Source organism: Columba livia, chromosome Z (assembly GCF_036013475.1).
Source record: "Columba livia isolate bColLiv1 breed racing homer chromosome Z, bColLiv1.pat.W.v2, whole genome shotgun sequence".
Taxonomy (NCBI): domain Eukaryota; kingdom Metazoa; phylum Chordata; class Aves; order Columbiformes; family Columbidae; genus Columba; species Columba livia.
Window position 1 is genome coordinate 59,704,518 of NC_088642.1, and position 20,708 is coordinate 59,725,225.

Below are 20,708 nucleotides of genomic sequence, written 5' to 3' on the forward strand. Positions count from 1 at the left end.
GCTGTCCAAGCTGGCTCAGATATATTAACAGTGTTTGGAAGGATATCTTTAGACTGCAGCAGACTAAAGCCATACCATAGTTTTCATGGGCATCGGTACTTTTCCAAGTCTGTTTTCGAAGAGCTCTGTCACTTGCTCAGACTGATAGCTTATCAATAGTTTTGCCTCTGAACTCACAAAAATGAGTTTTAAACTGACTTTAAAATGGTAAAATGTTTTTACTTTGTTTTGTTAAAAAGGTTGTAATGTTTGTCAATTTTATTGCAGTTCTGTGAGGTTTCATTTGTATTTTTTTGAACTCTTGAACCTGAGGTAATTTTTCTTTTTAGTAAGCTGATAATACGTTATGTCTCTTTTTATTGTTTCAGATACTGTCCTGTGATTAGAAGACGATACAATGTAGTGAAATAACATTTCTTGCGGTCAGACTTTTTAGAAGAAAATTTGAAGTTTTTCATTACCTAGTAATACAGCAAGTTAATCACATGCTGGAAGACATTGTCTGTCTAGTTTCTTATTCCTGCAGTAGCCTTGTGGACTGCTGTACCAAGTTCTGTGAAATATATTTGAGCGGCTTTATGTTTAGATTACTTAAAGCCATTTCTGGAAACACGGAAAAGCTTTACTTCTGAACAGCATGTAGGGCACTTGGTGCTTTGTATTAATCTGTCAAACTACTTGTCTCCTTCTGGTACATCTGAAGTCTGTCTTGGCTAAGGAACCCAGTGTTGTTTTGACTTTCCACAGTATAGCTGAAGTATTTCTGACTGAGAATCCCTGAGGAGAAGTGACCTTGAGTCCCCTTTATCATACTGTTAAAGCAATAGGTTGAATCACAGAACGGCTGGGGTTGGATGGGACCTCTAGAGATCAGGAAAAATAGTGGTCCCTTCACACTAAGGGGTCATACAGAAAGAAGGAAAACAAGAGCACATCATGTTTGATCTTGGATGCTTAGGTGGTTAATAGAGATGAACAGGATTTATTTAAATTATTGTTTATTTTAAAGAAAACCTTTTGGAGGTTGTTATTACAATTCTGCTAAGGCCTAAGTTTAATCAAATAGTGTAAATTTTGATAAATAAAGATACTGTATTCATAGAATCACAAGATAATTTAATGTGGACGGGACCTCAGTAGGTTTCTGCTCCAAACTCCTGCCAAAAGCTGGGTCAGTAGCGAGGTTTGAATGGGTATCAAAGCTTTATCCAGTCCAGTCATAAAAACCTCCAGGGATGGAGAGAGCACATCCACTTCTGGACTGTCCTCAGGATGACAGACTTTCTCCTTATATCCTCTCTCAACCTCTTGTGTTTCAACTAACACCTGTTGTCTCTTGTTCTGTGAAGAGCCTGGCTCTGTCTTCTGAATAAGCACCTTGTTGGTAGTAGAGGCTGCTGTTAGTTTGCCCCAAAGTCTTGTTTTCTCCAGATGGAACAGGCCCCGCTCCCCAGTCGGTCCTCACAGGGCCTGTGCTACAGTCCCTGACTGTGTTGGTGGCCTCTGTTCTGAAGCTGTTCTTGTTTGTCAGTGCTTTTTCTGTACTGGGGGGACAGGATTTGGCCTGGACACAGAATTTTAAATTCAAATGAGGTCTGAATATTGGCAAATTTGTAAAGAAAAGCCAGGACAGTAGGTGGTCAGAGACTTTTCAACAACCAGACTGGGAACATTTTCCTTTCCCAATTTATGTATAAAAATAACCCTAAGATGATGAGATACATTGGTTTTAAACCCTTGAGGGACACCATGACCAGAAACAATCTGTTCAGTTTATATAATTATAGAGCTTCCCTTCTTTAATTGACTGCTCAGTTTGAAACGTAAAATGTGTTTTGATAAATGTGTTTAGTTATGTAGCATTCCTTTAGAAGTTTGACATTTATTAATGTCAACTGTAGATTTTTTTTCTTTAGTTCTGTGTATGTTTTGGTTACATTTCAATTTTCTAAATGCAGTGAGCCAGAAATAAGTTTAAAATTACTGTCTTGAAAACCATAGGCAATGTGCTTGTTTGCATAATAGAATTATTTAAAACTCAAAGTCTGGATAGAACACATTAAGTTCTATCACTCCTTACATAAAAATGCAACATAATGTGTCTTATTTAAAAAAAAAAATAGTACAAATAATTATTTCACTGCTTTGATGATTAAATGTGCAGATCAACAGCTTAAAAAACAAATGTGCAAACTGAATGATTTTTATTAAATGTTCTCTTCAATTTCAATCATAACTTAAAGAAGCTGTTTTAAATGAATTTGAATAAATCAATCTGTTTTGCCCTCAGATTGCTGAGTACTTAATTATACATTTATATTTTATTTTGGTTTTATTTTATTTTTTTTTAAATTCCCTTTGGTTCTGTAGCATTCATGGACTGTTAAGCCAACTAGAACTTCTGGTGTCTTACAGCCTTATGTTATTGTCAAGTCATTAAACTTCACCCAGTTGAGACCAATGCATTCTGTTTTGCTGGAATGTCTTCCAGAGCTAGTTACAAGGGTATGCTGGTGGGATTTAGTTCTTTTATCAAACTGGATTCTTGAGTATGAGTTCACAAGTCAAGTTGGTTTTGATATTTGACTTTCATAACAGTTGCTTTGTAACTGCGTGGACTGAAAATTTCTTATCTTGAGGAACATAAATGTATGATGAATTGATATGCCATTTTTTGCATCGTGTAATGATATCTATTTTTTTTTTCAATAAGAGCTTGTACTGTTAATATTATTTATTCCTAAATTTTTTTATTTCTTACTGAGATTTACTGTTGTAAGAAACTAATTGTGAGAAATGTGAGAAACTAATTACGAATGTAATAGTAGAATATTACTTAAGTCTTTTTCCAATTCTTTTTGTTTTATATTGCTTTTTAAATTTCACATTTCTGCCTCTATTATCTAATAAAGATGACCTAATATATTAGGTTGTTTTCTTGATTATTCAATGTTTGTTCAAAAGGGGAAAGAAGAAATTTTAAGAAATTCCAAATTGTTAAGCCAAATATCTTTGCCTTAATTCTTTTCCTCAGTTTGAGAAATGTATCTGGAAGCAATAAGCATGCTTGTATTACTGCTATGGTGTTATCAGCTGAAACTATCTTTGATTATTTTCTGCTTCAAAAGCAAATAAATTTTATCATTTAATTGTTAATTTGTTATAATCTGTTACAGTTAATTTAGAATCTTTACCTGTTGTTTGGTGCAGTATCTTTCTCATCTTGACAGATTTCAAGTGCTTCACTGAGCCTTTTGAGAAATAAACAAAACAAAACTGATGGACATCCTCTGCTGTCAGGGAAATAAGACAGGGGAAATCATCCTCCCTGGTAACACATTAAGGAGATGAATGAGACTAAGGGAACAAGAATAAGATAAAAGCCTCCCTGGCAAAAACACATAGGATGCAGCAACAGAGTTAAATGGACTTGTAGACTCATCTGTTAACCTTACATGGCAGGTAGTAGAAAAAATAAAAGTTTTTTAAAATTGTAAAAGTGGACTTTCTATTATGAATGATACTGCACCCCACATAAGGTAATTATTTTGAGCCTACAAATAAAAAAAAACAGTCTCAGTCGAAGACACTGTGGGGAAACATAAAAATCCTTCCTGCTTCTGAATTATTATATTTACTGTGCTGTAAGAAAATGAATTCTCTGCTTTTTCCACTACAGTAAAAATATTATTGCTTTCCTTCCTTGTAATAGTGAAGCAGGAGGTGAGTTTATTGGCAGAAGCAGGAACTCAATAGGATTCTGGAAGCAAAATGGCTTAAAGTAAGGAGGGAGCAAGTACGTAAACAGCTTTGTCTCTTCATCCTTTCAGATGTCTCTCTGTTCTTTACCTTCTTACCTTCTCTTTATGCTTCTTTTTCAGACCTTTTTTATGTGTTCAGTCACATCTCTCCTTATGTGGCTTTATTGCTTTCCTACCTTCCTTCCTCCAGCACCATTAATTAAAAAGAGCCACTAGCTGTGCTGTTGTTCCCAGAGTCAAGTAGGTTTTAAGACAGCTTTATGATATTGACAATAGTTAAGGTCTGACCTACTTGGAACCAAACTTCAGGGCCCAGACAGTCAAGTACTGTGTTTTTCAGTTTACTTTGGTGAAACAGCTTTTTGTCTTTCTGAATCCATTGCCAGCCTTGGATTTGCTAGACCAGACTCCCCAGTCAAGTTTTGAGCATCTCTGGATGGGCAAATGGGTAGAAAAGCAAATAACCAAAGACCACATTACATAAAATAAATATTAAAATCAGAATCTATATGCCAAATATAGTTATTTTGCAAGCTGGGCTAAACTATGTTAAAATTGTCAGGGAGGCTAGAAAATTGATTTTCAGTTGGAGGAGAACTGTTGCTGGTTTTGAAGAAGAAATTAGTTTTGATCTGTTAGTGGAAGAAACAAATTGCTGGTGAAAAACAGGTTGTGAGAAGACTCAGTTCTGTTAGTCTCGGTGGGGAAGGGTGTGGTATTGTGTAAAGTGCAGGGAATGAGAAGAATCGATATTTGGCTGGAAGGAAAAGAGGCTGACAGGTGGCTTGGCAGTAGGCTGAATGAGAACTGGTGTTTAACCTGAAATACAGGGATAATGGCAGGAAGTAGAGAACCTGCACAGATCAGAGGTGGATAAAAGGGTACAAGAAAGCGTGGGTAGATGAGGGGTTCTGTACTGGAAATGCAGACAGTACAAGTCTTTGTGTGTGTCTCCAACCTTCACTGTCAATTTACATATTTAATTATTCTAGCATTTGTAGCTGTTGGAAAGTACTGTGTAATTTCAAATTCCAGTGACGCTGATGTGTTGAGAATGGAGAAGTCCTTTCTTGTGATTACATTTTGGAAATTTTCTTCTGTAACCTCAGTATAGACAATTGATCTAGAAAAAAAACAATGCTGGTAGGCCTTTGGGGCTTCTGTTCATATTGTGTTAGAGTGTTTTGCTCACTTTTGATTTACCATGGTTGAAGGCCAGACATTCTGGCTAAATGCAAGCGTTAAAGAATTCATAATTTAAGCTAGAATTATTTTGAAAATAAACCAGAATTTATTTATCCAGCAAATGCTGTATCTAATACATGTGCATGCACATATGCCTTACTTACTTTTCGCCTACAGCTTTCTAGTTTCTTAACGGTGGAATGAGGAGAAATATGCATTTTGGATTGTGGTCTTTTTCTTAGACTCTGTAGTGGAATAAAGTAGCAGTTTAACAAACCTTTTTGTTTTACCACATCTCTATTTTACTGACACAGATGGTGTACAGGATTACTTTTGCAATCATAATTTGTGATATCTCCTTTCCTGTTTGTTCTTACGTACTTTTATTTCCTTTTCTTTTATCTGTGTAACGGGTGAGGTTCCTTTGAAAGCATAATTAAAATATCAAAATATTAATTACTATAAAAGACTAGAGTGTTTAAGTTACTGAAACATTAGTAATAATACATTATACTCATAAATGCGCAATTCTACATGCAGTGTTTACAGTGGAATGTTGTACAATTCTGATGTTTTTTGAAAGGGAATCTTTAGTAGAGTATCATTACATGGGTAAATATACATTTATCAGTACTTAAAACTATAACATGCATTTGTTTCATGGAACATGGTAGTTAATGTAGGTCGCAATTACAAAATTTCATGCTTTCAAAATACAATTAGAGCATTGCAAATATATTATTACTAATACTCCTGCTTCTGCCAGTTTTAAAACATTTGGAAAATATTCTTGGTGTTTAGCAAGTACATAATCAAAATGCTACTGTTGGACTAGTTCACACAAAGTCTGGCTTTAGTAAATCTCATTATATGATTACAGCCATACTTAAAGTATTAATTGGTGTGTACAAGTAATGAAAGAAACGGCAGGTCAGCCATGGATTACACAACTGTATGTGAGAGTGTCAGTTTGTTAATTTGTCCATCTTCTCATTGTTGCCCTTCTGTAAATCATGGCTGAGCAAATAACTTTATGTTTATTGTAAAGATTACTATGATAATTAGACTTTTTGGAACAAATGCTTGATATCTAGACTCAGTAACAGTAACAACATCATTTGACAACTGCAATTGTGTTTCTGTCACACAAAAAGTAGAAGATGGAAAAAAAAACCTTATGCAATTTTTAGCTTGCTAATAGTGCTGAAACTAAGGAAAGTTATACTGTAATCTAAACTTGATCATGGTTTGATAGAAATGAAGTAATGTGTAGTGCAGTAGCAAGAAAAAAATGGCAACCCTACCCTTAATGGTAGTATAAAAATGAGTTTTCCATAACATTTTCCTATATTTGTTTTCCATATATATTTCTGGAGCTTATGTAAGTTTGGAAGCTAACACGTTTCCCCATTATAAGGCAGTCTCTTTGTACAGCGTATTTGCAGATAATCCTGTCTTGTAAAGTTCAGTGGCCACATAATTATCCTGATCAATAATTTTTACTTTTAATGGATTATTTCTAATTACTGACTTGACAGCCGTTATACAAGTAAACATTGCGGATTATCAACTTCAAAAGCAACTTGTATGCTCTTGAGTGATAATGAAATAAAATACTAGAGGGAGCTGGCTTTTTTGTTTTCTACAGAACAGAAAAAAAACAACAAAACAAAACCAAAAAACAACAAACCCTAAACCTCTCAAAGGGCCAAAATAAGTTTCTTTAAGGAGTCCTGCTGATAGGAAAGAGGAAATGGGAAGTGAAGAATACCCAACATAAACAAAGTGAAAGGGATTTAAAGTGGGGGAGTTTTACAAAATACAGAATAGAGCAGGAGTATAGATTAAAGTGAAAATAACAGAAAAGGGTGTGCAGTTTCTTTCCCTCCCTCTTTTTTCCCCCCCTTTTGTGTTTTCGAGGGTGGGGAGAGGATTATGATATAGAGAGACATAAAACCAGAGGAAAAAGCTGAAGAGGATTTAGCTGCCAGCATAATTATGGTGCTGCTGGACTGGTGGCTCATCTTGGGAAGTATTTTGAGGTTTTGCAGGCCCAGTATATATATGCGTTTGTGTGATAAAGGGAGAAATATTTAGTAATTTGTCTGAGTCATGCTACCACATTGAAAAAGCCCATGAAATGAAGGGCCCGTAAAGGGGGTCCTCAGCAGCTGAGCAAAGGCAGTACAGACAGGACTGGTCTGAGAGCAGCCGCAGCGCTAGGCAGTCAGTCCAACTACGTATGGGACAGCTTTGGATTTATTAAAGGGAAAAGATATAATGGCGTTTTGGCTGTAGTGGAAAATGCCCTTGTTTCAGTCTATTCATTGGGATCTGGGCACCGGCATGTGAAGCCTTTGACTGTGTAGGTGTACCTTCCATATTGGTGATGTGACAGAAGTTTTCCATCCAATATGCCAGTTACAGACACATAAGAACAGAGCATAAAGGTGAACAGCAGTGCAGGTGTTTACTGGTCTTGTTTGCTTATAGAGTAGAATTGCTAGTAAGGGTGACATGGACAGCATTAAGGGGAAGAGGTTTGGCATGGCCAGGATGAGAAGGGGTGTGGAAACTTGGTGTCACTGTTATCAACACTTGCTACAAACAAGCCTGATAAACAGGAGGAATGAGATCCCCCAGCAGAAAGCACAGGGGAGAGAGAGGTAAAAAAGAGAAAGCGTTTAAAGTTTCGAGCACTGGCCTGTTTTTCCATGTCAGGAGCCTGACGACAGGTCAGGCTGTGCTGCTGCAGGTGTTCCCGAAGGGCTCCACCAAATGGGGTTTTCAGTGTGGGAAGGGCTCTTTATTTGAGTCAAAGGACAACTGAATTTACTGAAGTTGAGTAGCATACATAGAGAAGGCTAGGAGATATGTATTCATCATTGTTTTATTTCTAGTACTGCTGCTGCAGTTATAGGGAGTGAACATTAAGCTGACAAAGTCCCTGCACCTAGATATACACTATAATTACAGTAGTTGAAGGAATTCAAAGAAATACTTGTTTAGAAAGATACAGGTGGCTGTCACCAAAACACTGATTCTATTATTTTATTGCATTCAGTATAAAATACGGTTCATACAATCTTAAGAACAAGAGAACAATCATAACTGCCTATATGATTACAGCCCTTGAAACAGATTAATTTCAAGTGCCTTCAAAGAGGATCTGTGACTGGATCATATTTTTCCTGTATATTTAAAAATAACCGCACACCTCTATTCACCTCTGTCACTAGAAACCTAGCTTCTGATACTTGCCTAGTTTAAAGTATGCAGCTCTTTTGGCATGCAAATTGAAAATGCCTTAGAGTAATACGTAAAAAGCAAGTCAACAAGAAGCACGTTAGACTCCTTAATCCAACTTGGCTGCAGCTTGTTTAATTTGACTTCTAATTTTTTTGCAGTCAGGATTCAAATACTGTTTCACTGCTTGGTCTTTGACTTCGGTCAAAGTCTTATGAAATAAGTAAAAAAAAATTGAATGCTTCTCCGTTTTCATTTTGAGCTATGTGGACATGCGAAACAAATATTTTAGTATTACATGACTCAGCTACTAGCTGAATAAATCTAAGCAGGTTTTATGTAGCAAGAGGTTTTTTAAATTAGATTAATGTCTGAGTTGTTACTGAGGTAATTAGAAGCTTGTTTTAGATAGAAGATACAGCCTTTTGGAGGCAACCACCAGTGCACTTGTAATAGCACCCACTGGACTTGCTACTTTGAAAACATTCCTGTGTAGCAGGTCCTGTTGTTTATTATTAAAGCCTTGAAGTACTTGGTATAAGTTTAGCAAGCTTCCGTATCCCAATGTAAGTGAAGTGCTGAGAAGAGATATGGGCAAACTCCCATACATTTCCACTTGACTTGAGCCTTCTGAACGTAATGGAGAGCTAGAGTAGGAGGGCGGAGAGTGCGTGGTATGAAGCAGCTTATAGTCCTTGCTTGTATTTATTGGCAGATCACATTGCAGAAATAGATAAATACTTTATTGTAGTTGCAAAGCGAAGAAAATCCTCTCATCTTGAAACATTTAACAATTAGGAACATTGCTTCCTCACTAAAATGGTTCTTCTCTGAAATTATTTCATTGTGCTGTCAAATTGAGGGTACTTACTTGCTGCTTGATGTAACCATCCCACGACCTGTCCTGGTGAAAAGAATGTTTTTGAATCCTCTTCTACTCCCTTTTCTGTAGAATTCAGAAAGGTACTGTGCATTTTCAGGAATCAGTCTGTGTCTCTACAATAACTTTCTTTTCTTTTCCATCTACAGATTGGATTTGCTGGTCATTGATGTTACATGAAGTAAAATATGAGTTTCTCTCATATAGCCTAGCCAAGTGCATTGTAGACTACTATGAAACATCCTTAACGTCTGAGGAGGGAGATTGTCTCATTGTAAAGTTGGGACTGCACTTGCTAGGAAAAAAAAAATCATTAACTCATGTTAGCCCAAAGAAAGTTTAAAACTGAAACAGACACTTTGTTTTGTCGCACAGCAAAATTTCTATGTAGGGTAGAATTTTGAGTTACTATTACTTCTTTCTTGTACAGGTCTTGCAATTATTTTATCTACTTTTGCAAGCCAAGCTGCTCCAGCAAGTTCAGTGATTCTGTCAAATACGTATGACTTCAACAGTGACAACAAATGCTTGTAAATGACAGTTCTATTCTTTGATTTAGTCTTGAATGTTAAGCATTTAAATATATGCAGTTTACTGCCTACATAGTCTTCAAACTAGAATAATCTGAAATAAATGTTACTCCTGCAGGGACTATAGAACTATATTCGTGTTTTATATTCCAGCCAGGTGGTGTCTAAAGGTAAAATTGTCTCCACTCTCGGTGACTACCTTCCTTGATTTATTTTCGGATATATATATACACACACACACACACTTTTATAGATAAAGTATATAGGTAAAATTGAATGTGCATAATGTTGTGTGTGTGTATAAAGATGTACTCTGATCCATATATACGAGTGGTTCTTATAGAGTATGTTTACTGCTCAATTATGTTGAAAATTTGTATTCAATTCATTCTTACTATGCCAGTAGTTATAATAACTACTATTTTCAGGACATACTCAGTTGTTTTCTAGGTGTAGTCTGCATTATTCTTGGGTATCTAACTTTGCATTTTTATCATTAAAATATATTTCTTTGGAAATAATGTTTTATTTGGGAGGCCAGTCATTACGTCTGAGTGTGCTATTCCAGTTCAGAGCTTCTTATTAGATCAACATTGGCATGCTGAAAGAGGTCCCGTGAATACCACCAAAGATGAATAGGGGGAGAGTACATTATGAATGAGAGGCTGAGAGAACTGTGTATTTCCATCAGAAAAGTCTGAGGAGACATCTGTTGTCCTCAGCTACCTGATGGGAGGCCTTAAAAATATGGAGCTGGACTTTTGTTGGAAGGTACTTGGTGTTTGGTTGAGAGACAACAGACAGAAGTGAAAACATGGGAAATTTTTCTTAGGTATTAAGGAAAACTTTTTCAGCAGGAAAGCAGTCAAGCACTGGAACAAGCTGTTCAGAGGGGTTGTGAAATAACCATCTTTGCAGATGGTAAGAAAACTTTACTAGACAGGTTTTGAGCCTGGCATATTTTGACCTGGCTTTGAGCAGGGATATTGGACCAAATTATCACCATAGGTCCTTTCCAATTATATTAGTCTATGATTTCTTCTGATTAATTATAATTTTTATCAGCCTTTGCCATTTTCACATGTAATAGTAATGACTTTTAGCCTATTTTCTCACAGCAAAGAAAATGTTTGATTGAATTGCACCGGTGTATCAATAATCACAACCCCAGGGTAAAAAGTCCTGCTTGGGTTTGATTCCTTGTTGATAATTAGTTTGAGACTCTAATTAGTGTGTACAACATCTTCTCTAATGTATGTTTTTCGTTTTCTTCTTGAAGTGGAACATAATGGGATATGAAGTCGAAATCCTTGCAAAAGCCTGCTGAACCTGTATAGATATGTTTGGTTAGTTAAAGTGTCTTGCTGTGGAAAAAAAAGTATGTTCATGGCCTTTTTTCTGTATTAGATCTTTAATTTGTAGGTTTTCCTTGAGTCGCTTTTCAAGAGAATATATATAAGTTCTCAGCCATGAGCCTGCTCTTTCTTAATTCTCTGCTGATTTTCGTGTAGTTTTAGAGAAACTTCAATTTTCAGTGGTGCATTCATTGAGGATACAGTTCCATGTCAGTGTTTGACTGGCACGCGTTCCCACATATTTCTCTGCACCTGTGCTAGCAATCCTGTGTGTAGTGAAAAAATGCAGAGGGCCCATCCTGTTGAGAAGTTTAAAGTAATCCTAACTGAAACTGGTGTACTGAATGTTGTCACAGTAGAAATACACGTGCTGGCATAGGGTAGCCGGTATAAAGACCAGTTGGAAGTGGGAGTGGGACTTCAGCATTCCAGATTTTCGCAGGCTTACGCTAATGTGAAACCACTCTCCTCCAAGGAGGAATTAGGCTGCATTAACCTTCGTATTTGAGACTTAAGTTTTGGAGATGGTAAAATAGGAGTGTGGCTGGTTTTGTGGGCATTCAGAATTAGGTGAGCTGCTTGTTCAACTCAAAATGTAGCTGACTCTTGCAGGTAAATTTGCAAGTAAATGCAATTAGTTAATTGGATTTTTATTTCTGTGGCATGTTTAGACAACAGGTATATCTCAAATGTCTAGCTTTATTAAACCCTTTAAACTGGAGAAAAAGAAGGCTAGTGTGGATCTTGCTGCCATTTCTAATTTTGTGTTGGTCTGTGGTTAATGTCAGCTCTTGACTGGTGCTGTTCTAGATAGTTCTGTAATTTGAGATGGAAGTCATGGATATCCAAAGCCAACATACACAATTCTTTCAGTGATAGAATCATTGTATTTGAATACACTTGCTTCTAGTTATTTAAAAGTTTCTCTCCTTTTTCATGGGGTTTAAATGGTTAAATGGATCTGTTTATGTACTGAAAAGCTAGCATGTAGAAGAGTTAATCAGGAACACATCCTGAAAGATAAAGAATATAAGGTAACGTTCCTTTGGACTTAACAAATGGCATGTTGATCCTCTGTGTGCTCAAAAGATTTTGTTTTATGTTGCAGTAATGGTAACGCTTGCCTCTCCTGCTTCCATGGCTTTGCTAACAGCTCACTTATTTTGATACTGTGGATTATCTTGGTGATTTCAATAACACCACTTTATATAAGAACTTTTTCAGAACTCCAGCTCTTGAGAACTGTATGATTTTCCTCATATGTTAGCAAGATGTCTTGCATTAGTGTATGAGCATTTAATTAATGTGTGGGTTCAGTTTTCTTGTGGTCTGCCAGTTTGTGTGTGTACCATGTATGTGTACCTAATATCTTTGTCTTACATTATTAATTAAATGCTGCCCCTACTGCTGTTTCACATAGTCTGTGTTGACTAGTGCCTATTGGAGATGCAGGCTTTCCAGTTCATGCAGCTCTCTCTGCTGGTCAACCTGTATAATCAGATGTGCCTTAATACAAGCACAACCAGGATTTTTCCTTTAGTATATGTCTGTCTTTTCCTACCTAAGGGTCAGGAGGTGTCACTGGAGATCAGTTGCTTTCCTCTTCAAGTCCTTTCAAGATTTCTGAATACTTACGTTGGATAATTTTGCCTCACCCCATGTTGTGTTCCACTATGCATTGTCCTTGCCAAATGGATTTGCAGCGCTGCCTGTCTTACTGCCATGATTCGCGTCTTCCCTTGAGAGGGAAGCGGCCTGCTTGTTTTTTTTCGTTCTTGCCTAATTTACCCAGTTATTTTAGTATGGTGTTATTTTATAATGGCTTGCCTTTCTTGTGTGATGCAAGGACTGTTCATGGTAGGTATTTTCTTTGTGTCCAAAATTATCTGTCAAATTTGCTGCACTAAGTTTGATTTCATTACTTGGAAGATGACTTGTTGAGTGGCTTATACTGATTGTATGTCTTCTAAGTTAGCTAAGTTACTACGATTCTCTTTACCTTCTGGGTCACAGAGAAGGCACATTGCGTAGTCAGTAGGATGGGAGAAGAGAACTGTAGAAAGTGACAAGATGGAAGGAGGAAACATTAGAAGAGGAAATTATATGGTGATAAGGAATTATGTGGAACCTTAAGGTTAGTAATTTTGGGGAAAAAGGAGTATCTCTAACTTAATTCTAGGACTTGAATACCTTCTGATCTGATGATTTTCATGTTTGAAGGCCAGAGGGCTTTTCAGAACTGACAGACATGTCTAATGCCCATTGAAATACATTAATATTTGAGTGATTTTTATATTTTAATTCAGCTAAGTGCCTGCATGCTCGTAAACATCTGAAAACATGGTAGACGTTGGCCAGAGCATAAAGCAGCCCAAATCCATGCCATACAATTGACAAGATAGATGAATATCCATCTGGAATATTAATCTAGCAGGTAACATCACCTGTCTGCAGATTCCTACAAAACATGTTACTGAGATATTTTTGTTCTCACCAACCTACCCTATGCAATACAAAGTTGTCTTTATCATGCATCTAGTGCTAGTTTTGGATGAGAAATGAATACTGAATTAATCTGATAGTGGTGACAGAGGCCTGGAATCTTGCAGGTGTAAAAAAGCCTACAATATTTATCATGTATTTGTCTTTTAGCATAATACCACATATGATTTCTAAGAATCTGTTCACTTTTATATGCCATCATTATTATAAAGGCAGATGATCCAAATCAGTTCAGTCCCATTCCATGTACTTCACTGCATATTTCATATATTATAGTTTACTTTTGAGTTGTAAGTTTAGTTTGCCAAATGCTGTAATTCCTCTGTATGCGGAAAATTAATTAAAAAGTTCAATCTACTTTGCAAATTAGAAGTATCCCAATAGGCGTGTGTTAGCTCTTATTTTTCTGTGTCTTCATTCTTTGCCAGCAGGAATACACATACATTTTGGAAACTTGGTAGTGCTGAGTCTCTTATTACTGGTCTCAAAAGGCCAGTAATCATCATCTGCCTTAGAAATTAGCACTGAGTGTTTCATGCAGTTGAACCTTTGTTGTTTCAACTGTATGAAAGGAAAAGAAGTTAAATCAAAACCCAACCAAAACAAAAAACAAAAAGCACCAAAAAAAGAGCATGGTTGGCAGGAAGATGAAATGTTGTCGAAGTGCTGTAGCAGTAAATGATGTGGCAATTCATGTATGTTTGGAACAAAAGTAAATGTTAATAATCTTAAATGTTGACATTAAATGTCCAGTTCATCTTGGTGTTAGCATTTATCACTTATCAGGAAAGCATCTTTTAAAGTCAGATAATATAGGTAATAGATCAGCATACATGTGATTCAACCACCAATCTGTTGTAGCACCCAAACCTAAGACTGAACAAATATACTTACCTAGGAGAAAACAGTAACTCTCAAGTTACTGAGCTCAAGCAGTTGTATGTGTCCTACAAGACTTCCCTGAGCGTATTAGATAGCTTTAATTGTGTAATATTTTCCTTATAAGGTATTTTCCTAGATATAATAAGTGTCCAACTTCTCAGAAGGTCTAAACTTGGCAGAGGGTTCTGCATCGTGATATACAAATGCAGAACAGAAAAACTGGCCTAGGCTACACAAAAGACAGTATACAGCAAATGTGGCTGGGTGAGGAGAAAGGGCAAGGGGCAAAAATGGTCACGTTGGCAAGCAGCACTTCAATACCTTTTTAGGTTTTTTTTCTTCTTTTTGTGTGTATGTGTGTTAGAATCTTAAGATGGAAATGGAATGCAAATGCATCACTGGTATGATGGATGTTTCATGAAGAGCACCTCTTGGCAAGAGAACCAGTATAGAAGAGGTTTGTTATTTGAAATGGGAATTGGGACAGGGAGGCTGGGTTTCTGCATTTGTCTGGTGGGGGATGAGTAGGAAACAGGAACTGCCAGTGAACGTGGAAGAGTAGAACAAGAGGGGAGAATGACAAAGGTCAGAAAATGGAATGGAATTAGTGGAAATACAGAGATTGAAGGATGCAATCAGACAGATATGTCAATTCGTAACATCATCAAGTAGAGGAAAAGTAATGAAAGGAAAAAACAGTGGGGAAGGGTATACACATAAGACCATTTAGCAGTTTGTTTGCCCTAGGAAGAAGTCAGGACAGGAAGAAGCAGAGGTAGGAGAATGGGGTCTGAAGTTTAAGTTAAGCAGCATGCGATTCAGTTATGCTGGAGAGAATGTGTCTTTCCTTGTAAAAGAACCATGTGAGAGAAGAACAGTATGTACTGGAAGTTCAAGCTGATCAGCTGCAAGGTGATCCTCAGCTTGAGTGGAAACAGAAACTCATGGAGATGCTGGAGTGAGAGGAGATGAGGGGATGGGCAGAAAGGAGGCGGCAGAAATAAAGGGGTGAGCAAAGAGATTTGATAATCATTTGACTATATTGAGAAAATAACTGAAAGGAAATTGAATGAGAAGTGGCCAGTGCTGATGGAGAGAAGTTGTGGTATGGGTGGCAGGTAGAATTGTGGGGCTGAAGATTGTAGAGGAGAAGTGTGTTGTCAGAGAGTAGAATGTTGTTTGATGGAGTATCTTGGGCAGACTGTAACAATGCCTCCCTTGGCTCTGTGGGAGATCAAAGACAGGAAAGCAACAGAAGCTCACCAGGGATCAGTAGTTGCAGTTTTCTGGGCTGTGAGGAGAGCTAGAGAGACCTGTTTGTTTAGGGGTGAGTGTGTTATGATATGGAATTGAAATAAGTAGAAGCTCAAGAGGAGGGGAAGGATGTGTGTTATGATAGGTGCTAAGAGTAGGACACAGGGCATTGTGGAGAAGCATAAAAATCTCTTATTACAGTAATGAGCCCAACAGAATGTTAATTTGGTTTGTTTGCATTAACAGTTATAATTTATTGTATTAACAGTTTTCCACAAACATTGGAAATGGGAATGTTTAGCTATTCACTGTAGTTGGAGTGTGATTAGGCAGTACAAATTAATTTAATCTATGGTCTGACAATGTGAAAATGTGTTAACTTATTTTACTTTGTTTCAAAAATACAATGAGGTTTTTTTTTGTTCTTTTAAAAGATTTTAAACATTATAACTGGATGATATGGAATTGAAATAAGTAGAAGCTCAAGAGGAGGGGAAGGATGTGTGTTATGATAGGTGCTAAGAGTAGGACACAGGGCATTATGGAGAAGCTATTGTGTTGTCTTGTATGTCCGCAGTGGCTACTGGGCTTCAAGCAATCACTGTGAGCAACATCCAGAGAAGTATAAAGTAGTAATAATTAATTAGGAACTTACTTGGCATCACTCTGCTAGTTTCTTTTCTTGTACAGTAGACAGATGAATCTGGGCAGTATTCAGTAAGAAATTCGCATGATGTACTGGTGATGGAACGGTTATCTCATTGGTAGCCTAGGGAAACTGTGAATAATCACAAAATCATTTGCGATGAACTCTGTTCTTCTGCTGTGACACCTACTGATTGTAAAAGTGTTTACTGGTAGTAAAAACTACATACTATTAATTAAAAAAAAATCCACACTTGTCTTGCAGTTTAGGCAAGTGCATTAAGTAAAAAGCAGTTATAATCTTTAATTTGAATTCTTTCCGTAGGCTGAAAAAAATAACTACTTGAAAGGCAGATACCTATCTCTAAATTTTCCATAAATCCATCATACATATCTATTGTGATAATGATACATAAAGCAGTGGAGGGAAGGTGATTTACAACAAGTGCATTTAATTAACTTTGACAGCTGCCTCAGTGAATAGAGAAAATATACATACTGTTTAATCTGAGCAGATGTTTGCATAGCCTGCCAAGAAAAATTTGAACAGACATGAAATCCGCATGTGAACTGGTGGACTGTGCAGAACCATTTATTCAGTTCTGTTTTGTGTGCACTTGGGAGATAGCCAGATGCTTATAATTTCTAGTTTGGCTTATTGTATGTTCCAGGTGATAGGAAAATAACATAACTACTTCCCTGTCTCTCCATTCTGCTTGAGAGTGGTGTATCACAAAGGTTCCTGGCTGGAACCACAGGAGTTAGAGCTGCTTTGTTCTTCTGGAGGAGCATGTTGCTACAAGTAGTAACTCTTCTGGTTTCTTTCAGTAAGAATAGTTGGCTCCGCAACAGGTATCGTTAATCAGTTACTGAAACTCTAAACATTCTTTATTCTGTCATTGGGAATATGTGTAGCATGCCCTCTTTTGCCATGCTGGCTCAAGTATATTGAGGAATAACAGCCACTTTTACTGGTATTTTTGCACACTGCACAAACAATGAGAAGGGTCAAAAGGTGATTTGGGCATCTGTATTATCTTGGTCTTGCTCAAGTGCTCTACTGAAAGACTCCTTAAAAGACTCTTTAAGCCTCTTTTTTTTTTAACTCCCACCTCTGATCATATTTTTTTCTTTTTTTCTTTTTTCTTTTTTTTTTTTCCCCAAAGATCTTTTCTCCTATTGCTTTTTATTTTCTATCTGTTTAAAATATTATTTTATAGGTTTCATTTATTCTACCTTCATAATAAAAAGGGTCTGCAAATGTCAGCAACAGGAGGGTGGCACTTGTAATTTTAATGCTCAAAGGCATTAGCTGCCTTTGAGGTGTCTTCCATTTACTTCTCACCTTTAAAAGGGGAAAAAATTACTGAAATTCTTGTCTTGAAAATCCTAATCACCGCCCTCTGAGGCTGGGCAATGTGACTGAATCCTCCTTCTTCAACTTTTTCCAGCACTCTAAGGGAATAAATAAATGTTGTTTGGAGGGTGATGGAAGAACTGAAAAATATTTGGTACGAATTGAAATAGTAATTTCTCCTTCCCTCCAAAAAGAAGGGGGGGAAAATCCACCCAACCACCTGTGGTATATTTTTTAACAGCAGCTATTCCTGCTTATTTCTGCTATGATTTGGATACCATGGGAATGAAAAATTAGTTAATTTACCCTGTGGTATGGGATATGATTCTTACAGTATGCTCTGCAGAATCTGATTTGGTAGTCTGAGGATGCTGGGCAACTCACAGAACCTAAGGGAACTGGGAAAGGGAGAGTCCTAGGAGGGGAGTCACAAAAATTGGTTTACTTGGATGAGTTTGGAACCTATCTGCCAGAGTTAGGAGGAGAATTAAAGAGTACTATATGCTCTTTCTTACAAGGCAAGAAAGTGAAAGTGCAGGAGATTTTCTGTCCCCCGTATGACTCAGTGTGCTGTCTTGGTCTTCCTACTTGAACTGAGGCTTCTGTGATTTTACTCTGCTCCTTTTCTCTCATGGAGTATCTCATCCTTCTGGTATCTGTCACTGCCTCCCAGCAAATAATAGCTATAAGAAGGTATTTTCTTCTCGGTAGTAGTTTCAATTTCTTCCCCAAGTTTTCCTTTGCATTCAATTACATTTCCAAAGGTTGAAACAGAATGCTTTGGCAGAAGTTGATTGTGGCAGGATGCCTTAGTTTCCTTCCTCTTTTTGGATTTTTCTAGGAATCAATGGAGTCCAGACTTTTGGTCATGTTCAGTAGTTATGATGTATCATCCTTGTATCTACTGACATCAAGCAGGTTCCAACCTACTAGTTGTTGTTTTGTTTTCATTTGCCTATGCACAGTCACATTTTACTGTGTGTGTATTAAGATTATGCTTGCCTAGCAATCTGCTAACTTTTAATTACTTTTTAAAAAGGTCAACTAGATGCTAAGTGACTGAGGTTATTTCAGTTAAAATTCCAGCTTGATTCTGTACCCAGCTGTGGGTGGAAGGTAAGAGGATAATTCCTCTCCATTAGAGAAGCTTAGTGGGAAGGAACAGCGAAAGAGGAAAAGCAGCTGTCTTTTGAGACTTTGGGGCTCAGACTTGGCCTACTAATCTGTGCTTTGACCTAATAATGCATTCCAAACTTGGACTATTTAAGCAACATTCAGGTTTTAGAGTAAGTGATTCTCAAATCTTTGTAGAAGATCTTGAATTTTGCCTTAACTGTCTGTTCATTATACCTGTCATTCTGTCCTCTTCTCTCTTTTGATTCTATTTTTTTGCCCAAGATTTGCTTGTTTTTCATTTTGCCCGCTCCTTTTTTGCTTTCTGGCAGAGGCTCTATACAACCCATAAAATGGGTTGAAGTCTTTAGGTGTGACTCAGCTGCTCTGCATACATTGCGTAACAGGACATAGTCTGAGAAAAGGATAGTTTGGCTTTAGGGAGGTTCCATGTCAGATGGGATGGAGTCCTTCACCAGAGGATGAATCCTTCCATTATGCTGTCTTGCTGTCAACAAAAGCGTGTGGCTGGTAAAAGGAATAGCATGGGAAGACTCTGTTGTGCTGTACCACTTCTTACATTATTTTGGTTTTAAGGAATGTCTAACATCCTTTATGGATTGTGGCAGTCGTCAAATCACCTTAACTTTCTTTCTGAAAAAGAAATTTCGGTATCACTTGCAATTCTGTCTGTCTGAAGTGACTGGCAGGATCTGCCCCGGCTTATACTATCCTTGCATATGGTCATGGTGACGTATGCGGCTTGTGCCAGTATGATGAGGTAAAGTGTTAAATAGTGGTATTGTCTATGAACAGTTTTCGGGAGGGTGGGAGAAGCAGCATCTCCGAAGTGAGGTAAACTTAACTTCTTTCAGATCACTTGTTTTATTTACTGCTTGGAATAATGCAGAGGCATTAAGTTGACATAGTAATACCACTTGGACTGGATCAGTACCGCAGAGTCATGAAGAATCCTGTTTCTGCTGAAGGCATGACTGAGATCTTGATTTCCTGTGAGGTACTACTGAGCAATACACACACAGGCTTCAACAGAGATGTTCGCAGTAGTGTCACGGTTGTTACCTAATTCTTTTTTTACTGAACTCTGAAGAGTAATCAAGAATGGAAATCTTGAATAGTTTGCATAATCATTGCGTCATGTTACTTTGAGATGTGTTAAATATATTCCATCTATGCCTCTCCCTCAATTTTTTTTTTTCCCCTTGGTATGGTTTGTTTTCTATTCTTACACATGCCCTTTCTGTTGAACTCTGTGTGTTCAGGACTTTCTTTTTCTTCCTTTTGCCTGAGGTTTCCTCTATATACAAAAAGTGAAAAATTAAACTGAGGCACTGCGTATGGGGAGAGTTACGGTAAGGATCTAATTTAAAAATTGATTTCTTTTTGCAATGTTTAAGCAGTTTGAAGATTTCAATGGCACATCCTTTATGGTGTTACTTAATTTACCTTCCTTGAAAGGAATTCTGAGGTAGTTCTTCCTTCACAGTGAAATTTGTTGTATTAATTATTTTTTGAAACAAATAATTGTTTATATCTGATCTACCAGTTTCTCACAGTGTGAACTTAGGCAAATAGTTTAGACCCTTGTACTTCCATTACATCTGGAAAATAAGAAAGGTGACAGTCTTTTATGTAAAACATCCTAGTACTGAAGCACAATCCAGACTGACAATATAAAGTTTACTGTGCATAGTTACGAACTTGTGCAAATAGGTAAAGATTACTTCCACTATTCCAGGCAGTCTGGTGGCACTGAAGCTAAGTGTGCCACTGACAGAAGCATACTGTCTTCTACAGCAGTGCCGGATTGTGGGGGTTTCTTTTTAAATTAATTTGGTACCAAAGAATGCTATTGGTGATCTAAAAAATTAAGGCCGTTGTCTGGCTTCTCCTGTTATATGGGTGGAGTTTTCTTACATTTGCTGTTGTCTGTGTGCCAGTCAGATAGATATAATTGCACTGTGACCTTATTTGCTT

At 37.2% G+C, this 20,708-nt stretch overlaps 1 protein-coding gene across 2 annotated transcripts in view; it reads left to right on the forward strand.

Annotated features, from left to right (window-relative positions):
• Window positions 1–20,708, forward strand: part of JAK2 (Janus kinase 2) — a 91,524-nt gene that overhangs the window by 6,147 nt on the left and 64,669 nt on the right. The window contains exon 1 of one of the 2 annotated variants that reach the window (XM_065046025.1): window positions 20,065–20,083. The exons of the other annotated variant lie outside the window; for it this stretch is intronic. The gene's annotated coding sequence lies outside the window, so the exon portion shown is untranslated. Of the gene's footprint in view, window positions 1–20,064; window positions 20,084–20,708 lie in introns of those variants that run through there. 2 annotated transcript variants of the gene reach the window in all.